This window comes from Sceloporus occidentalis, unplaced genomic scaffold, assembly GCF_023333645.1.
Source record: "Sceloporus occidentalis isolate IW3139 unplaced genomic scaffold, rSceOcc1.0.p SCAF_3, whole genome shotgun sequence".
Classification (NCBI taxonomy): Eukaryota; Metazoa; Chordata; class Lepidosauria; order Squamata; family Phrynosomatidae; genus Sceloporus; species Sceloporus occidentalis.
Window position 1 is genome coordinate 169,227,578 of NW_028316983.1, and position 17,698 is coordinate 169,245,275.

Sequence of the window (17,698 nt, forward strand, 5' to 3'; positions counted from 1 at the left end):
GCATGACTGTACCGAACACTGTTACTTTCCCACTGAGAAGTGGTACCTATTTATCAATTTGCATGCTTTCAAACTGCTAGGTTGACAGAAGCTGGGACTAGTAGCAGGAGCTCATCCCATCATGCAGTATGTGGGCCTTGAACTGGCCACCCTTCTGATCTTCCAATCATCAGAATTGGCATCTTAACCACTAAGCCACTAAGGAGTTTATCAGTCAAGAGAAATTGGAAGTATAATCCAATGGCAATCCGAATGCAATCATGGGGTTTAATGTTATTGCGTGATAGACCACCACATGCAATTTTGGGCAATGGGAAGTCAGTCCAAATGCAATTATGGGGTTTCGCGTTATTGCGTGATAGACTACCACCTGCAATTTTGGTCAATGACAAGCTATTTTCGGACAATGGGAAGTCAGTTCGAATGCGATTCAAATTCACATAAATTCGCTGAACTAGCAAATTGACACGAATGCGTTCTGGCCCCACTTTCTTTTCATTCGAAATTAAGAGAAATTCCTCCCATGTGATAAACTCCTATATCCCATACCAAAAATATAGGTACTTTGGCACTAAATCTGTTATTTTTATTGTTAACTATATCTATTAGACATTTTTTAAACACTGGAAATGGTAATACACCAAATTCACCTAGCCCTACCACCTTCCCAGACATGTTTGATGGGAACAAGGCAAAGGGCCTTTGTAGTGGCTGCTCCCAGACTGTAAAACTGCCTCCCTAGCAAAGCTTAAATGCCTCCTTCCTTGCTCCTATTCTGTTGGCAAATAAGAACCTTTCTGTTCTTACAGCCATTTAGAAATTGGCTGCACTGGACTTTTACTGATGGGCTATATTTATTATTTTTTATTTTCTGTCTTCTGATGAATTTTAAAATGGTTTGAATTCTATAGTATATTTAATTGCATTTTAATGTAACTTTTATGTACTTTTACTGATATTTTTGCAATTTTAATCTGTATTGGTTTTAATATGTCATAAGCCACCTTAAGTCCCACTATGGGAAGGAAAGCAGAAAATAAATGAATAATGTCACTATCATCACTGCTACAAACACCATCATCAACAACAGAGTAGGGCAGAGAGCCATCATGCGATAATGGTAATGGTTTGAGTGCTACTATGACCCTGGAGATGAGGGTTTGATACCCCACTCAGCCCTGGAAAACCAATGGGTGACTGTGGTCAAGTCACACACTGTCAACCCCAGAAAACCCTGTGGTGGGTTCATTTTTGGGTTGCCATAAGTCAGAAACGACTTGAAGCCATGCAATAACAAAGGGCAGAAAGTGAATTTAGTCAAAATATCTAACAAAATAAAAGATTCTTTGCAAAGTGCTGGAAGAAAGATAAGGAGAGAGTCATTTGTGCCTATTATGAGAGAAATTTCCAGATCTGGTGACCAAGACAGAAAAAAGCTGTCCCACATCCTGGCCATTCAGACTCTGATTGCCAATGGAATGCAAGAGCTACCTTTTGATGATTATGCCTATTCCTCTTCTTTGTGATGGTGCCCTTTGAATTTGAATTGTGCCTAGAACTGAAGTATTCCGTTTACATAATAGTTGTAGTTAGTTATCAGGCAAAATCCCCGTTCAGCTATGAAAACCTATTGAATGATCTTGCCCAAGTCTCTCAGCATCAGAGAAGGCAATGACAAGCCCTCTCTAAACAAATTTTGCCAGGAAAACCCTGTGATAGGTTCACCTTAGACTCACCATGAGTTGGAAATGACTTCAAGACACACAACAATGCAGTTACAATTATAGTTCTATAAACAGTTATTTAGTTCAGCTTTTGTCTACTGCAACAGTACCATTATATGATGAAAAGATTTTAACAGAACCCTGTCTCCCTCATGGCTGCCATATTGAAACTCATGTATTCTTCAAAATGGCTGCTCTTCTGAAACTGTCTGGAAAACTGATAATTTATAATTTTGTGAAAACAGACTACTGGTTTCTGTAATTTTGTGAAAACAAACTACTGTAATACAAACAGAATTATGATTATCAGTTCTTTACCATTTATCAATGGAACAATTTTGGTGCCTTTGACCCAGAAATGAAATTTGAAATTAAATGCTAAAGCAGTTTAGTTTTATACATAGCTATCAGAATCATAGGATCTTAGAGCCTCTCCTCCACAGACAAGTTTAAGGTAAACAGCTAGATTCAGGCACAGCTATGAAAACAAACGTAATCCTAACATGTCTAACTGACTAGTCCTTAGTCTTTCCATACATGCTGAAGTGGTTTCCTGGTCTCCATGCCACTGTTATGCTAGAAGAGATCTAACCACTTGCCAAGTCTGCAGCTACTGGGGAACAAAGGTCAATGCAGAACAGAGACTGGAATGGAGATAAAAGAGTTCTTGGTGTGCTCTTGTGTTTTGCTATGTTTGTAAAACACTTTCTAAGCTTCTCCAGCTCTCTTGACTACTGTCATGGCCAGCCAAGAACAGCTCTCGGAGGATGAGGACGAGCCTCCTCCAGAGCAAGAGCTAATTGAGGCTACACCAGGTGGCAATCCTGCTCTGCCAGGTCCCAGCTGTGCTCTCCCAGCCCCAGAGGAGGAGGCCCAACCAGGTCCTAGTGCTAGAGAGGGGCCTCCTATGGTGCAACAGCCTAGTGGTGACTCTGGGGAGGAAGCTTGCCTGGATGTGCCTACTTACAAACAGAGAAGGGCTGAGAGTGCTTGCAGGTGCAGATCCAGGAGGATTGCAGAGAGGCAATTAGCCAACCAGCCTCAGGTGGCATGGGGGAGAGTTTCCCTTACTTAAGCTGTAGAGAGGCCTCAACTCAGTGCTAGAGTTTATTGCATGATCCTTTGGTGTGATTGCTGCTGGCACTGGCTCCTTATATCTTGACTCCTTGTTGTTTTGACCTTAGAATGGACTGGACCCTTGTTATCTTTTGGCTGCTTTGACCCTGGACTGACTTGACTATTCTGACTCCCGGTATCCTGACTTTGGCTTGGCTTTCGGACTGCTCTGACTTCTGGTATCCTGACTTTGGCTTGGCTTTTCAGACTGCTCTTACGCTTACTCCCTGCAAGGTCTGTGTTCTGCTTCCACTTGCTGGGCTAAGCCATTCTTATTGGCATGTGTCTGTGTGTGTTGGCTGCAGTCCAGGACAACTACATGTCAACCTAACTAAATCCTGAGGTGATAGTATGAATTTAATTTGCTATAATTAGAGGTTCTGGAGTAGAGTTTGAGCACTCCTGATTAAATTTAATCAACTCAGTGTTGATCTTGTCCAGATTCAGCTGTACTGTTGACACAGCAGATAATTAAAACTGCTGTGGTCTTCTGATTGTGAAACTTCAGCATAAACCAGGCTGTTGTTGTTGTTATTATTATTATTATTTTAGTTATTATATTTGTATGCCACCTTTCTCCCACCTTGGACCCAAGACCACTCACAAAAACTTAAACACATCAACAGGAAACCAGTACAATTTTAAAATATAATTTAAAAACCACATTAATATAACAAAATGCAAAATCCTTTAAAATATGTTAAGTTAAAAATACAAAACCATTAAAAATATACCAAGGAAACACCCCAATAAGCAGTCATCCTGGGAACAATTATGTATTAAAAGCCTACTTGAAAAGAAAATGGTTTGCATATTGGGTATTCTATGATGGGGCAGAACAGAAAGGCAGGAAAAAGCAGCTGGAACCTGCATTTTCAAGAACTGGGTTGAAATCCCACTGTTCGCATCGACTGCTCTTAAGGCAGCCCAAATGTGCATAGCCAAACTGTACAGTGTGATCTCAAGCTATGTTTCTGGGTAATCTTTTTGTTGCTTCCCCACCAACACAATGCCAGTGACTGCCTGCTGCCTAGATGCCATCCTATTGGATGGCCACCCCTTTCATCTGTCACACCTGCGATCCTCCACAGGGCATCGGAGATAATGTGCCCAGAAAACACTGGCAAAGCACAATCATGCTCTCCCCTACATGCCTCCTTCATACCCCTTTACCTCATGCCCCCTCTTGGACTGTCTGTTTTCTGTATGTTGTACTTATATCCATTGGAGGTGCCAAACTTACACTTTTTTGCATTGCTGCCTGGCTCTGTCCTTTTTTAATGTGCACTTACTCTAGTGCATTTATATGCAACTTTAGGGTTAGGGTTAGGATGGATCGCTCCTTCAGAATTGCTTTTGCATCAGTACAGTGGTACCCCGGGATACGAATGCGCCGCGTTACGAAATTTCCGGGTTACGAAAAAAATCAATAGAAAAAAATAGTTCCGGGTTACGAAGGTTATTCCGGGTTACTAAAAAATTTTTGGTGCTTTTCGGCGCTATTTCGCACGAAATCGCGGCTTTTCCCCATTAGCGCCTATGGCTTTTTCGGCTAGCGAAAGTTTCCGGGTTACGAAAGCGGCGGCGGAACGAATTAATTTCGTAACCCGGGGGACGAGTGTATGTTTATATGTAGGGTCGAAGGTGTGAATTTTCCAGGCTAAATCAGAATTTCCTGCCATCTTTTTGCTCTGGTTTTTAGTACGGCTTGAATCCGGTTTCTGCCCATTTTGTGCCCTTCAGAGTGGTTTGAAACCACTTTATTTGGACCATCTTTTTCACCCCATAGTTTATTTTGTACAATTACATGATACTACACTACATTCTAGAAAAGTCTATCAGAGCTGATAAAAGTTTGCAAAATTGCCATTTTCTTGTCATTCTTGACAAGAGAGGCTGTATTGACACACTGAGATGTTGGCTAACTCCCATGAGATTTCTCATTTTCAGTGCAAGAATGAGACCATGAATGTTTTTCTCATGCTTTAACAGTTTGAGCAAAATACCTCTTGTGTGTTTCCTTTTGTAAAAGAACTTTCATGCACACACATGTACATGCACAAATAGAGCAAACATAATAGGGTTCATCCAACTACCTATTTGATGCTTCTGAATATTAAAAAGTACTTGAAACAAGGCAGCAGCTTTTGTGACCTAGCTGTTCAATTAACGTAACATGTGCAATTTAGGCAAATAAAGCAAAAATCTCTCTTTCAAATGGAAAAGACTTTTTGATTGTCAGAAAATATCTTGCTATTTCATAGGGCAGGGGAAAATGTTGTTTCTCATGCTCACATGTAAGAATGAGACATACAAGGATTTGTAATTGGTTGATGGCCAAACCTAAAGGGTGCTCAGCAATGGCTCCTCTTCATCTTAGAGAGAAGTGATCAGTCGGGTGCCACAGGTTCTGTCCTGGGCTATTCAACATCTCTATCAATGGCTTGGATGAAGTAATAGAGGGCATGTTTATCAAATTTGCAGATGCTACCAAGTTAGGAGGAGGAGCAGCTAATACTCCAGAGGAGGAGATCAAAATGACCTGAATAGATTAGAAAATTGGGCCAAAACTAACAAAATGAATTTCAACACAGAAAAATGTAAAATGCAGCGCGCCCTTGGCTTACGCAGGGGATCCGTTCCAGACCCCTCCGCATTAGCTGAATTCTGCGCATGCTCAAGCCCCATTGGAATGAATGGGGCTTGTGCATGCAGAAGTGCGATGGTTTGGTGGTGCGTGCGTTCCATAAGTACACACCCCATTCATCCTAATGGGATGCATTGCCCCTTGTGCCCCGCGCGCTCCCACACAGCTTCCCACATATGGTTAAAGCCGCGTATAGCGTTTCTGCATATGACGCGGGTGCACTGTACTACACTTGGGGAGAAAAAGATGAAATGCACAGATATAGGATGGGGGACACCTGGCTTAACAACAGTACGTGTGAAAGGGATCTAGGAGACATAGTAGATCACAGGTTGAACACGAGTGAAAAGTGTGATGCTGCATCTAAAAAAGCCAATGTGATTCTAGGCTGCATCAATAGAAGTATAGTGTCTAGATCAGAGGTAGGCAACCTTTTTGAGCCGGGGGCCGGGTTGCTGTCCCTCAGACAACTGGGGGGCCAAAGCCAAAAAATAAATAATTAAATAATTTTTTTAAAAAAATTAATATATAAATAAACCAGGACAAATGTAGGACAAAATTTTCAAATGGAAGACACTTTTTTTAAAAAAATGGAGGACACATGAAAAAATTTGCTAATTTTTAAAAAAATGTTAATATAAATGCATGTTTCTGAGGCTTCTATAGACAATTGCCCCCCAAAGGCCCCGGCGGCAATCGGCGGCAGAACCGGGCTGGGGCCGGTCCCAAGGCCTTGCCGGGCCGCATCCGGCCCGCGGGCCGCAGGTTGCCTACCCCTGGTCTAGATCGAGGGAAGTAATAGTATCACTCTATTGTGCTTTGATCAGGCCTCACCTGGAATATTGTGTCTAATTGTGGGCACCACAATTCAAATAGGATATTGAGAAGCTGGAGTGTGTCCAAAGGAGGGCAACCTAAATAGTGATGGGTATGGAAACCTGGGGAGCTGGGTATGTTTAGCCTGGATAAGAGAAGGTTAAGAGGTGATATGATAGCCCTGTTTAAGTATTTGAAGCAACAATTAAAAAACAAACAGAATGTCTTACTGAAGTTGGAGCAAACTTGTTTTCTGCTGCTCCAGTGACTAGGACGTAGAGCAATGGATGCAAACCACAGAAAATTAGATTCCCCTCAGCATTAGGAAGAACCTCCTGACAGTAACGCTGCCTGAGAGAGTAGTGAAATCTCCTTTTTAGGTTTTTAAAACAGGCTGTATGGCTATCTGTTGGCAAAGCTTTGATTGTTTATTTCTGTATGGCAGGAGGTTAGACTTGGTGGCCCTTGAAGTCTCTTTGAACTCTGTGATTCTACAAGGATTAACCATTACTTCTTCATTTTGTTCTCCCTGTTTTTAATGTGGATTTTAATGGCCTGTTACAGACTGCCAAAATAAAGCTGCTTCGGGTCTCTTTGGAGGTATGCTATTTAAATGATGCATGGGTCTTAAGAGTCCGGAAGTTGCGCCAAAGCCTCACTCCATTCCTAAGCACTGGAGTGCAGCTTTGGTGCAGCTTCCGGATTCTTAGGATGCATGCATCATTTAAACAGCATATCTCCAAAGAGACCTGAAGCAGCTTTATTTTGGCAGTCTGTAACAGGCCAAAATTATCTTTAAAATGTGCTTTAGTTAAGAGAGTGAGAAAACTTCACTTTTGGCCCATCCCTGTTTTGAATAAAAGTGCAAAATGAAAGTGAAATTTGTGAGCACTCTTCTAAACTGAAATATTCTACATTTGCCAATAATGACTCATGTGTTAGATGTTCTGTCTTACTGTTATTTCATGTTTTCCCTCTTCTATGCATTTAGTGGTTTTGTTGTGGGTTTAGTGACATTACAAAAAACAAATCTTAAAGAAGTTTTGTTTACATTACTTCAATACTAATGCAGCTCTTTCTTTAAAAATAATCAAATAAAGCTTAGGTAGGAAAGTCTGCAGGAAGGAAAACAGTCATATAAGCAAGGTCAACATGGAGCAGAAGCTCTATTTGACTGCATTGTTAACTCAGGCTCCATAGTAATATGTAGGTATCTTGCCAAATGTCCTTATTTGGTTGTGGTACAGAGCTGAAAGATTCACTTTACACCAGGATGTTAAATAGTATCTCTTTCCCCGACATCCTAGCCCTGCCATTTTGCAGGTTTGGTAAAATTGTTTCTCACTTTTTATTATGCAAAAGTAAGTCACCTCCCCCTCCAAAGTAAAAGGGCATTTCAAGAAATTGGTTTCAATTTAATTTCCCCCCTCCAGCTCTAGTGTTGCCAGGATTTATATAGTGATAGAATTACTAAATGAGGCCAAGTAAGGAAGTGTTTTATCTCTGAGAATTTTAAGATTTCTTTGATGTGTGAAGCAACCTGCTTGCACTAAGGTATTGAAGGTAGAAGACATTCTGAAAATTTAGAAGGCAATTAAATGTTTCAGTGGCAGATGTAGTCATTAGAAGTTAATTTATTTTATAAAATTATCTAGCAGTATCAGAAGCCTGACTGACTTTCCAGTTAAATGACCCTTGGTAGCTGCCTTGGATGAAAACAAATCTTTTCATTCCAAAAATGGCCTTGAGACATGTATACTACTACTTGTTGACTACCTGCAGTAAGGATCAAAGAAAGAGAAGGGGCTTCAAGCAGTAGGACTCTGAGGAAGGAATGGGCAACAGGCGAAGGGCCGTAGAAGCAACTATTACACACACTTAACATTGATTATACAGTAATTGTGCATGTTGATGACCAAAGTTATATGTCCTGAAATTGGTGGGATTTTGAAGATGAGAGAAACTGAGAGATGTACAGCTGAAGCAGGAAGGTCCATTGAATTCAGTGGCACTAATTTCTGAGAGAGAGTTTCAGGGTTTTACTAGTTTCAAAGAGAGATCTGAACCTAGGGAATCTTACTTTTGGTAAGCAGATTTATTGCTTTCATATATCAATACTAACTGATCACTGTAAAGATCTGAAATACTTTTGAAAATGTAGGGCAAGAATCATGATTTGTATCTTTCTGGATCCTGTTATATTCTGTTCCACTCCTACAGCTGTATAAATATGCTTTATGACTGAAACCATAATACCACTGCATCCAAAGAAGTGGGTTTATATCTTCAAAAGCTCATGTGAAAATAAAAACCTGTTGGTCGTAAAGGTGTTGCCACATATCATTTTTCCCATTCTCACTTCTTTCCTCCTTTTTATGCTGCAAGAGATTAACACAACTACTGTTTTAAAAACTAGTTTCTGCATTAACTAGCATAGACAAAGCCTACAGGTATAGAAACATATATGTAGAGAAGAGCCCCTGTTCTATCTCAGTAAATCATGATCCTTGAAAACAGGATAACTTGAATTAGCTTATACATCTTTTGCCCATGTACAACTAAATGTATATACACGAAGACCAAAAGTCATGCTCAGCCTGCCACTTCACATTTTGGTGATACTAAGATGCTTTTGAACTTTTGAGGACAGATTATAGAACAGTTAAGTTTTTTAAAGTTATCAGTTGACTAGAAGGCCAGGGTGGGGAAGGTGGGCAGAAGTGTCTTATACAGAAGAAGCTATGATGAAAGAAATATATGTGAAGATGTACATGAATATATTGAGTAGAATGCAGTCTAGGGTGATGGTCAGGCAGTGTTCCTTAGTACTGGCACTGAGATTTTACAAGTCTGTCCATTTCTTCATTTGAAACACAGAAGATATGGCTTAATAATTCATACAAATGCAGTGGCAGTGTTGTTGTAGTTTTACAACAGTGTATTTGCCTATAACAGTATATTGTTACTTAGTTATTCTAATGATGACAATATTGCTTTAACAGGAAGTTACTCCAGATTCCCAATTTTGTCCTTGACATATTTTGCTAAATAAATAAGTAAATGTCTACACCCAAATTTCCCCCCATATTTTTTTACACCCAATACTCAATTTCTTCCCTGTATTTCAAGAACTGACAATCGTGAGGCATCACACAGCCTTGTGAGCCTGAAGGAATGCTAAAATACTGCCAGCTTGACAACCCTAGAACAACTGGAGCCTTGGCAATGGAAGATCTTGATTGTACTGTATGTCACTGTAGCTGTTCTCCCGGAGGGAACAGAAAGAAAAACAGTCTCACAGCAAGTACATAGCATGTGTTGCTGCCAGAATCCACAGGAACACAGCACACACCAATTTGTCCCACCTGGGGGCTACACTTGTTGTGGATATTTTCAGGCTTGTAATAGCAGTGCTTACCTATAAATGTTTGCAGTATGTATTAATGTAGCTGTAGTACAGTAGTTGATTATTAAGAATGTAGCCACATATTCCAATGGAAGATTTTTTTCCAACAGCTTAGTGAAATCATCAATATATTTTGAAAAATGTAAGTGAGCATGTCTGACTTTTAATATGAAGGTCACGTTCAAGAATTTTCAAAAGGCCTTAAAAATATCCCCAGATGCAAGAGGTTTGACAGAGTAGTTATGGGTTACTGTGTTAATAAGGAACTGATGGACTCTTAAACCCCCTGGATTATGCTGCTGCTGTGTTTGCATGCTAACTCAGCATTCATTTCAAATTCATTTTAAGCATCTTGAAATAAAACTTTGATTTTAACTCCTTCTCTGCCAATGCTAATGTTTCTGCTTTGTTTTAAAAATTTTTTTATATTTATTACTTAAAAATAACATTTTATTACCACATTCCCACCATAAAATACAGTATTATAAGAAACATAACACATAACTACACCCCATATGCAGGCTTACCGTACATGGACTTGAGCTCATGTGGATGGCAAGCCCAGGGAGGCAAAATGGCATGTACGGGTGTGGCACACGCGGAACACGCCACCATTGAAATCAATGGGACTTGAGGTCCTGAGGTTTTCCCCATATGCGGGGGGTCCGGAATGGATCTCCCATGGATAGAGAGGGCCCACTGTAACATAACATAAACAAATACAGTAAGCCTATCGTACTTCTGAGATGCATTAATGATTTATCTTCATATTTCTCATTGAACCATGTTAAGTTTACTTCTTAATTTAAATGAATTCCATGCCATTGGTAATATTCTAATTTTGAAAAAAAAAAGAGTGACTTTTCCTCAATTACACTCTGATATCTAGAATTTTACAATAGAATGATAAGTAGTTGCTGTCAGTATGGAAAACATGACTATCAATATTCTCAAATTAAAAATAAAATTCTAGGAATGAAGCTAAATATTTCCCCTTCTTTTTAAGCCCAATCTTTTTAAATATGCAAATTTATCACACACACAAAAAGCTTTCTTACCTATATTTTCCCCACTTCGTCATTGTAAACTGAACTAGCCACTTGTCATTTCTCTTTTATTTTAACCTCCAATTGTTGCAGCTGCCTGTAGCAGTACAGATAAGTGGCATATAATTTAATCCCATTGACTTGATTGGGAGTATACTGGCTCCAACCAAATTGCAGGGCCCTCAGAAAATTTAGCAGCAGACTAATCACATACCTTTCAACTCTCCCAATTTGTCAGGGACAGAACTGTTTAAAGCTCTGTTTTCCTATTTTGTAAGATGTTTTTAAAGTGTCCTACTATGTCTCTCCTCCTCCCACATTTCCCTTTTGTCCTCAGCCTACTTTGGTTGCTACCAACTGTGTTCTAACTGGAAAAATAGTTTGTTTTCAATTAGCTCAGCAGTAGCATGGGTGGAGAGAGGAAAGGGTGAATCTTGGCCCGCCCAGTTAGCTCTGGCAAAAGCAAACTGCTGCAGCCTCTCTCAGCTTGTGTATTCTGCCTCATTAATAACCTTTGCCACCTTGCCCACACTCTGATGTTGCTTGTTTACACATGTTCTGTTTTCATCTGTGAAATATTGGAGGGTATGTATGTATTCATCTCAAATAAGGGGGTGTTTAATAATCATAATAGGAAGAAAGTAGAATTGAAACCAGTGGAATGTCAGACTAGGTAAAATAAGATTTTGTTAATCTTGCATCCAGGATTTTCAGCTCTCCAGAGGAAGTCCTGTTTGACCTGGTATGTCCCTAGCTACAGCTGTTGTTTCTGGCCGTGATTTTCATTGTCACTGTTGCTGAAAAATGTACTGTTGGGCACACATAGCTGCTGGAGAGCTGTAACTGTAACCAGAGATCTGCTAGGTCAGATGTGGCTTTCTTCTACATACCAACTTTCCCAAGAGAGTAGACTGCTTCAGGAGGAACTGAAGACTGCACTCTTATTTTAACCACAGTTTGGGAAGATCAAGTCTCAACTGAGATGGGAAATATGCAATGCTGGGGCTGAATTGCTGTTTTTGTGTCCCAAGGCCACTATTCTTCTGGCAATAAAAAAAACACCCAAGCAGAATAATAAAGTGAATTGTCTCACTTGGAATCCTCCAGAAGCAGCATTTTACCTTCTTAAATAGACTTCAGGGCCCTTCTCCAACATTTAATATTTAAACACACACACACACACATTTTTCAAAATCAGAAGTCAATTTCAGGCCATTTCCAATTTTTTTTGGCATTTCATGTGGCTCCTGGAGCATTCCAGTGGCGGAAAAATTAGCCTCTGAACTCACTCCTTGTCTAAATTGTCTAAACTGAGAGTGCTGGCATATCTTTATCACTGGGGCACTTGACTTTCAAGAGAACTCAATTGAATTAGTTGAGGGTGAGAAAGAGTGGTATTCCTGTGAGCTATGTGGCTGCATGGCAGATTAATTCTGCCAAGTCGAGAACACTTGCTAATGTTCAACCCACCTCAAATACAGTTTTGCACGGTAATGGAGTTGTGTTTACTATAGTGGCTGAGCAGAAGGAAAAATTGTCAGTAGCATACCTACTAATTAGGTTAGAAATCTGATTTGCTTTGAAGAATTCTCAATGCCAGAGTGAAAGGTGGAACCTTTAGAAATAAGCTTACACTTTGATAATTTCTTTTTTATGTTAACTTCCTTTTAAGTTCACTGAGATGTGCCCTGCAATTTCACCAGAATTCTGGCATCTTATTAGCATTTTTTGCTAATTCTGGAGTGTGCCCTGTCAAAAGTGTAGCATATTCAAACGTTGTTTTTGCCACACAGTTACTTATGAAGGGATTCCCTAACTGCCTGAATTATAAAAACTTCACTGACTTATTTTAGGAAACAGTATGTTCTGTTGCCACAAAACAACATTTTATTTCTCTTTGAGTCTTGAGAAGGCTTGCTAGTTACTTCTGGTTCCGAAGATGGGCTCCCACTCTAATGAGGAATTTGGCTGTGTAACAGCTACAAGACTTGGCAAGTACAGCACTTGTTACTAGTTGATGAAAGAAGAGTTTCTCTCTCTCAGGCCTATAAAGTTTAATGCACTCAGTTGTCAGAAAATCTGAACCCGGCAGCTTGTAACTTAGGGCATTTGGGAGGGGAAAAGACTTTTATACACATTTCGTAGCTTTCCCCTGATTTTTCAATTAGAAAACCAATAAGAGTTGTTGCTTTTCCTTTCTATTGCTTCATTACCTGCAAGAGATGAAGAGAAGGCAAAGTGAGAAGGGAGCCATGGCATTGAAGGCATTATAGCAGAGAAATGAAGGCAACATAATGTGTTTCTTACAGTCTTAGCCATGTCAAGACAACTTTGTTTTGCCTTTATTTCCTGCTTCTTGCCTCTCAGTGCCCCTTTGTGGTGTTCTGCATGGTTACTTTGTAGGCTACTACTTTTAATGTCTGATTTTATTTTCTGAAAAATAATGTCCCTCCCTCAAGGGACTAATAATTTGGCGTTCTGAAGTAACTTAAGAGTTGCACAATGTAAGCTTGCTTAGTTTCTCCAGGAATTCCTCACACAGAGCTATTGAAATGCTTCTGAGCAGTTAAACTAGGTCCAAACTTTTCATTGTTAATTCCCCTCTAACACACACATACATAAAAAAGGAGGCTCTTAAGTGAAAAGATGACCATGATGTGTATCTATCTCCAATCATTCTACAGAAAATACAATTAAAATAGTTCAAAACATGTGAAATAATGACCTGTGGATGTGATCCCACTCCCAACTTGTTTTACTGAAGGAGGGCAAAGGCAACAGTTCCAAATGAGTCTGTGGAAATTTTTTATTCCCTAGCAATTCTTTTATTTTTTTCAAAATAACTCATTATCCCAGTATTGGGTGAACTTAACAGGAACCACAACAAAGAAAAGCAGTATTTGTTTTCTTATTTTTTAAATTCTACCTGGTGCTTAGTGTCAGAACTAATGACCTAGCTCATTATTTTTCCAGATCTATGTTGGTGTTGTCCTTTCTTTTCCCTGCCCTGTACATTCTGCCCACACTGCTTTTCTCTCTGGTCACCTTCACTCTTACTTTTGTCATAGCTCTATCTCTTGATATAACTATTACCCATTTGTTGCCCTTGAGTTGTATTCATCCTCTGTCACTCTGCTGAATTCCAAGGGTTTGCAAACATTGAGGGTGTGTGTGAAGAAAAAAGTATTAAGATTGGGAGCACAGAAATGCTGTGGCAGCACAAGATTAAGATTTTAATAAATTTCACCTTGCTTTATTGAGATCCTCCTCCTTTCCACTGCATGGTATTTATAAATCAGGTGCTGAGCCACTGACCTTGTCTCCTGTTCCACTTACTGATTACTCTGCATTTTCCAGTTGGTCCCATCCTTTTGCATCTAAAATAGAGAAGTGTGTTGGAGCATTTCTTAAGGTAAATAAATTGGCATGTGGTTTTACTTGCTCATAGGGCTTTGCTGGATGGTTTGCGATAGCTGGAGTAATTTATATCTTGCAAACCTCCCTTTTTGGGGGCACATTGGTCTATAGGGCTGTGGATGAAGGAGCTTAACATGCTGTCAGTGGGTTTTATAGGTAACATGTTTGTTCTTTTCCCAACATGTGCAGTCCACATCCTATTGGAGTTTGCTGGGAATCTCTTTTAATTAGAATGACACTCATACTTATATTTTAAGCATCCACACTCCTTTTCATAGATAATGTAAAAAAAATGATTGGAAAACTAGATGAAGGTTAGAAAGTTTAAATGACTTTTGAGATTTGACTTCCAGATTTTACAATGTAGCATTTTCGGAACTTGCCTTTTGTACATTGACTGTCAGTTTTCAGAGAAGATGGATTTGCAGTAAAATGCCAGTTAAATCCATGTGTCCTTTTTTCAAAGAAAGAAAATGTGGTTACAAAAGCCTTGACTTTAAATGGACCATTGAAAAACTTGATTGTCAGGGCTGCTCCCCTCATCAAACTTTCCCACAGTGGTGCACTTCAACTTTCCATTCCCTACTTGGTTTTTTAAGGTACTAAAAGAAATTCAAGTTGTCATAGATTGCTTAAAATGGACCAAGTCCAAGGATAAGGCTGCCCTTTTTTTCATTACTACTCTGAGGCATTCTTTATTTAATAGCCCATAAGTGTCTTGTCTTGGCATTGATTTCCTAGGGAAGAATCTCATGGAGTGAGGGATGAAGAAGTGTTAGGACAGACCTGTTTAAAACTATTCTCATGGACTAAGTGACTCAGTCTGGAAGGAAGTAATAAGCTGGATGTATCCCAGTTATGATCTGGCTGTGTGATTCAACTGGTCTGCTAAATCTATTACATTCTCATGCAGTTTAGATTAGGAGGAAAGAAGAGATCACTGAACTCTGGCCTGTTATTTGAGATCAGAACCTTGAATTATTTTTAGAGCTTCCAGAATCTGCCTTGCATTACATTTTAAACACATTAATGGGTTTTCTGCAGCACAGTTTTTGACTTGAATGTAGAGATGACTTTAACTTGGAAAGTTTTTTTTTCCTTATTAAATGATAGATACATAGGAAAATTGGAAGTTGTCTTGTACCAGCAGACTATTGATCCATCTAGAGCAGCATTGCTAGGCACTACACTGATTGGCACCTGATACAGCTGATAGGCAGCTGTATCAGGCTGTTACACACTGTGCACTTACAGCACTATGATTCCACTTTAAGGGCCTTGGCAATACCTTATACTATAGAATCCTGGGATTTGCATTTTAGGAAGGGGCATTTAGAATTCTCAGCTGAATAGCACTGGTGCCTCATTGCTGTATGCCTTCAAGTCATTTCTGACTTGTGGCAAACTACAAACTCCAGGGTTCCATACAATGCAGCCATGGTACTTCAAGTGAAATATTATCATATTTGTGTAATGTGAAAGGCCTCCTTAAGTTTCCAGAGCATGAATCTAGAATCTTGTACTTTGTCAGTGAATTCACAGTGCAATCCTTCATATGCCTACACAGAAGTAGGTCTCACTGAGTTCAATTGAACATATTCCATGGCAAGTTTCTTAATGCCATGAACCATGAGATTATATACCCTTTTCTGGGTTGAAAAAAAGATGGGACTAACTTTTTGGGTACACTATACTTGTCATTAGACTTGTTTTCAGTTATTACGCTGAACTAAAACAGTCTGCCCTCCATATCTGTGGGCTTGCCATGCATAGATTTGAGCATCCGTGTATGGCAAGTTTATGGGAGGGGTGGGGTGCAGCAGTGGCGGGGGAGGAAGAGGAGGAGTAAAGGACAAGGACAACGAGTGGTGGTGACAGAAGGGGGTAAGAGGTGGAGCAAAAAGGAGAAGGAAGAACATGGAGGAAGAAAAGAAGGAAGAGCCATGGCAGTGGCAACGGGATGGGTTAAGGGGAGGAGGAGAAAGAAGGAGGAGGAGAAGGACGATGAGGAACAAAGAGGATGAGTGGCAGCAGCAGAGGAGGATAAGAGGAGGAGGGGGAGAAAGCAGGAAGAGCTGTGGCTAAGCAAGGCGTGGGGGGAAGAAGAGGAGTAGGAAGCAGTGAAGAGGAGGAAGAAAAGGTAGTCCCCTCTGCAGCCCACTGCGGTGAGAGCGGCAAAGCTGGCTTCAGAGGGCGCGATGGAGGCAAAGTGCCTTCGTCCCAAATGGTGGTGTGGCAACATGGCTGCACCACCACTGAGTACTATGGGACTTGAGCATCTGTGAATTTTGATGTTCATATGGATACCAGGAGTCCACTATACTAGCTTTTTTTAAACAAAAATCATAATACAGTATAAAACAACGATAATAGATAACAACTAAAAACCATTATCCCTATACTTCCACTAGCATTAACAACAATAAACTTTCCTCTCAGAGTGAAATAAATTAAATTAGTAGAATTGTGGGAGAAGAAGGAAGCGAGCACAGGGTCCCTCTTCCCTCTCTCGGCTGGAAGAATGATGGTCTGGAGGCAAGCACCAAGGCTTTTAAGTCCTTGCCTTGGTCTCCCTCAGCGTCTCGTAGCTGTCTCAAGTTGGAATTGTGGGAGGAGAAGGCGGCGAGCACAGGGTCCCTCTTTCCTCTGTCGGCTGGAAGAATTGGCTTAAGTTATTATTTATTTAATTTACATCCTGCCTTTCCCCCAGCATGAAGTTCAAGGCAAGTGACAGGAGACAGATTTGGTTTCAACTTTAGTGAAGCAGTCTGTAGTTAATAATGGACTGAACTACCTGGAGGAGTGATGGACTCTCTGTCACTGGTGGTCTTCTTGCTGAGGTTGGACAGCATGAGGTCAATTCAGGAGTTGATGAATCAGGTAACCTACAGGACACTTCCAGCACTGTGACTGGAAGACCTGACAGTAATAGCCTTTAGTACTGGCCAAGGATCTGGTAATGTACTGAAGAGTATTTCACTGATGTTCTGTTATAACCACTGGAGTTTGTGCCTTCTTTTGGGCAAACATTCAACAGAGGTCATTGTTCCCAGGATATTACTACAGTGTTCCCAGGATATCACTGCAGTGGTGGGAAGGGATGAAAAAACTTCATATGTAAAGTTTCTTCCTCTCATCTAACAGTGAAAGACACAAACTCTGTACCAGCATGAAATCTAACAGGCTATCCTTTTGAAATTTTTTCAGGCACAGCCCATAGCTGTGGTTTGCAATATGAATCCCTTTCAAAGGAAAAGCTATGATCTCCCCAGTTTCTGCATTCTGTTTCAGTGCTCAAGTTTTGGTCCCCTCCCCAGCTCCATATCTGTTCAATGTTACTCTCCCGAAGTTCAGAAGGGCTCTAACTCTGGCACGTTTCAATGTGTTGCCCACAGCCATGTTGGAAGGTAGATTTAAAAAAACACCTTTTGAAATCTGTTTTTGCCCATGTGGCTCGGGCACTGTTGAAACCAATGAGCATGTTTTCTTTTATTGTCAATTCTACAGAGACATTCGTCACCAACTG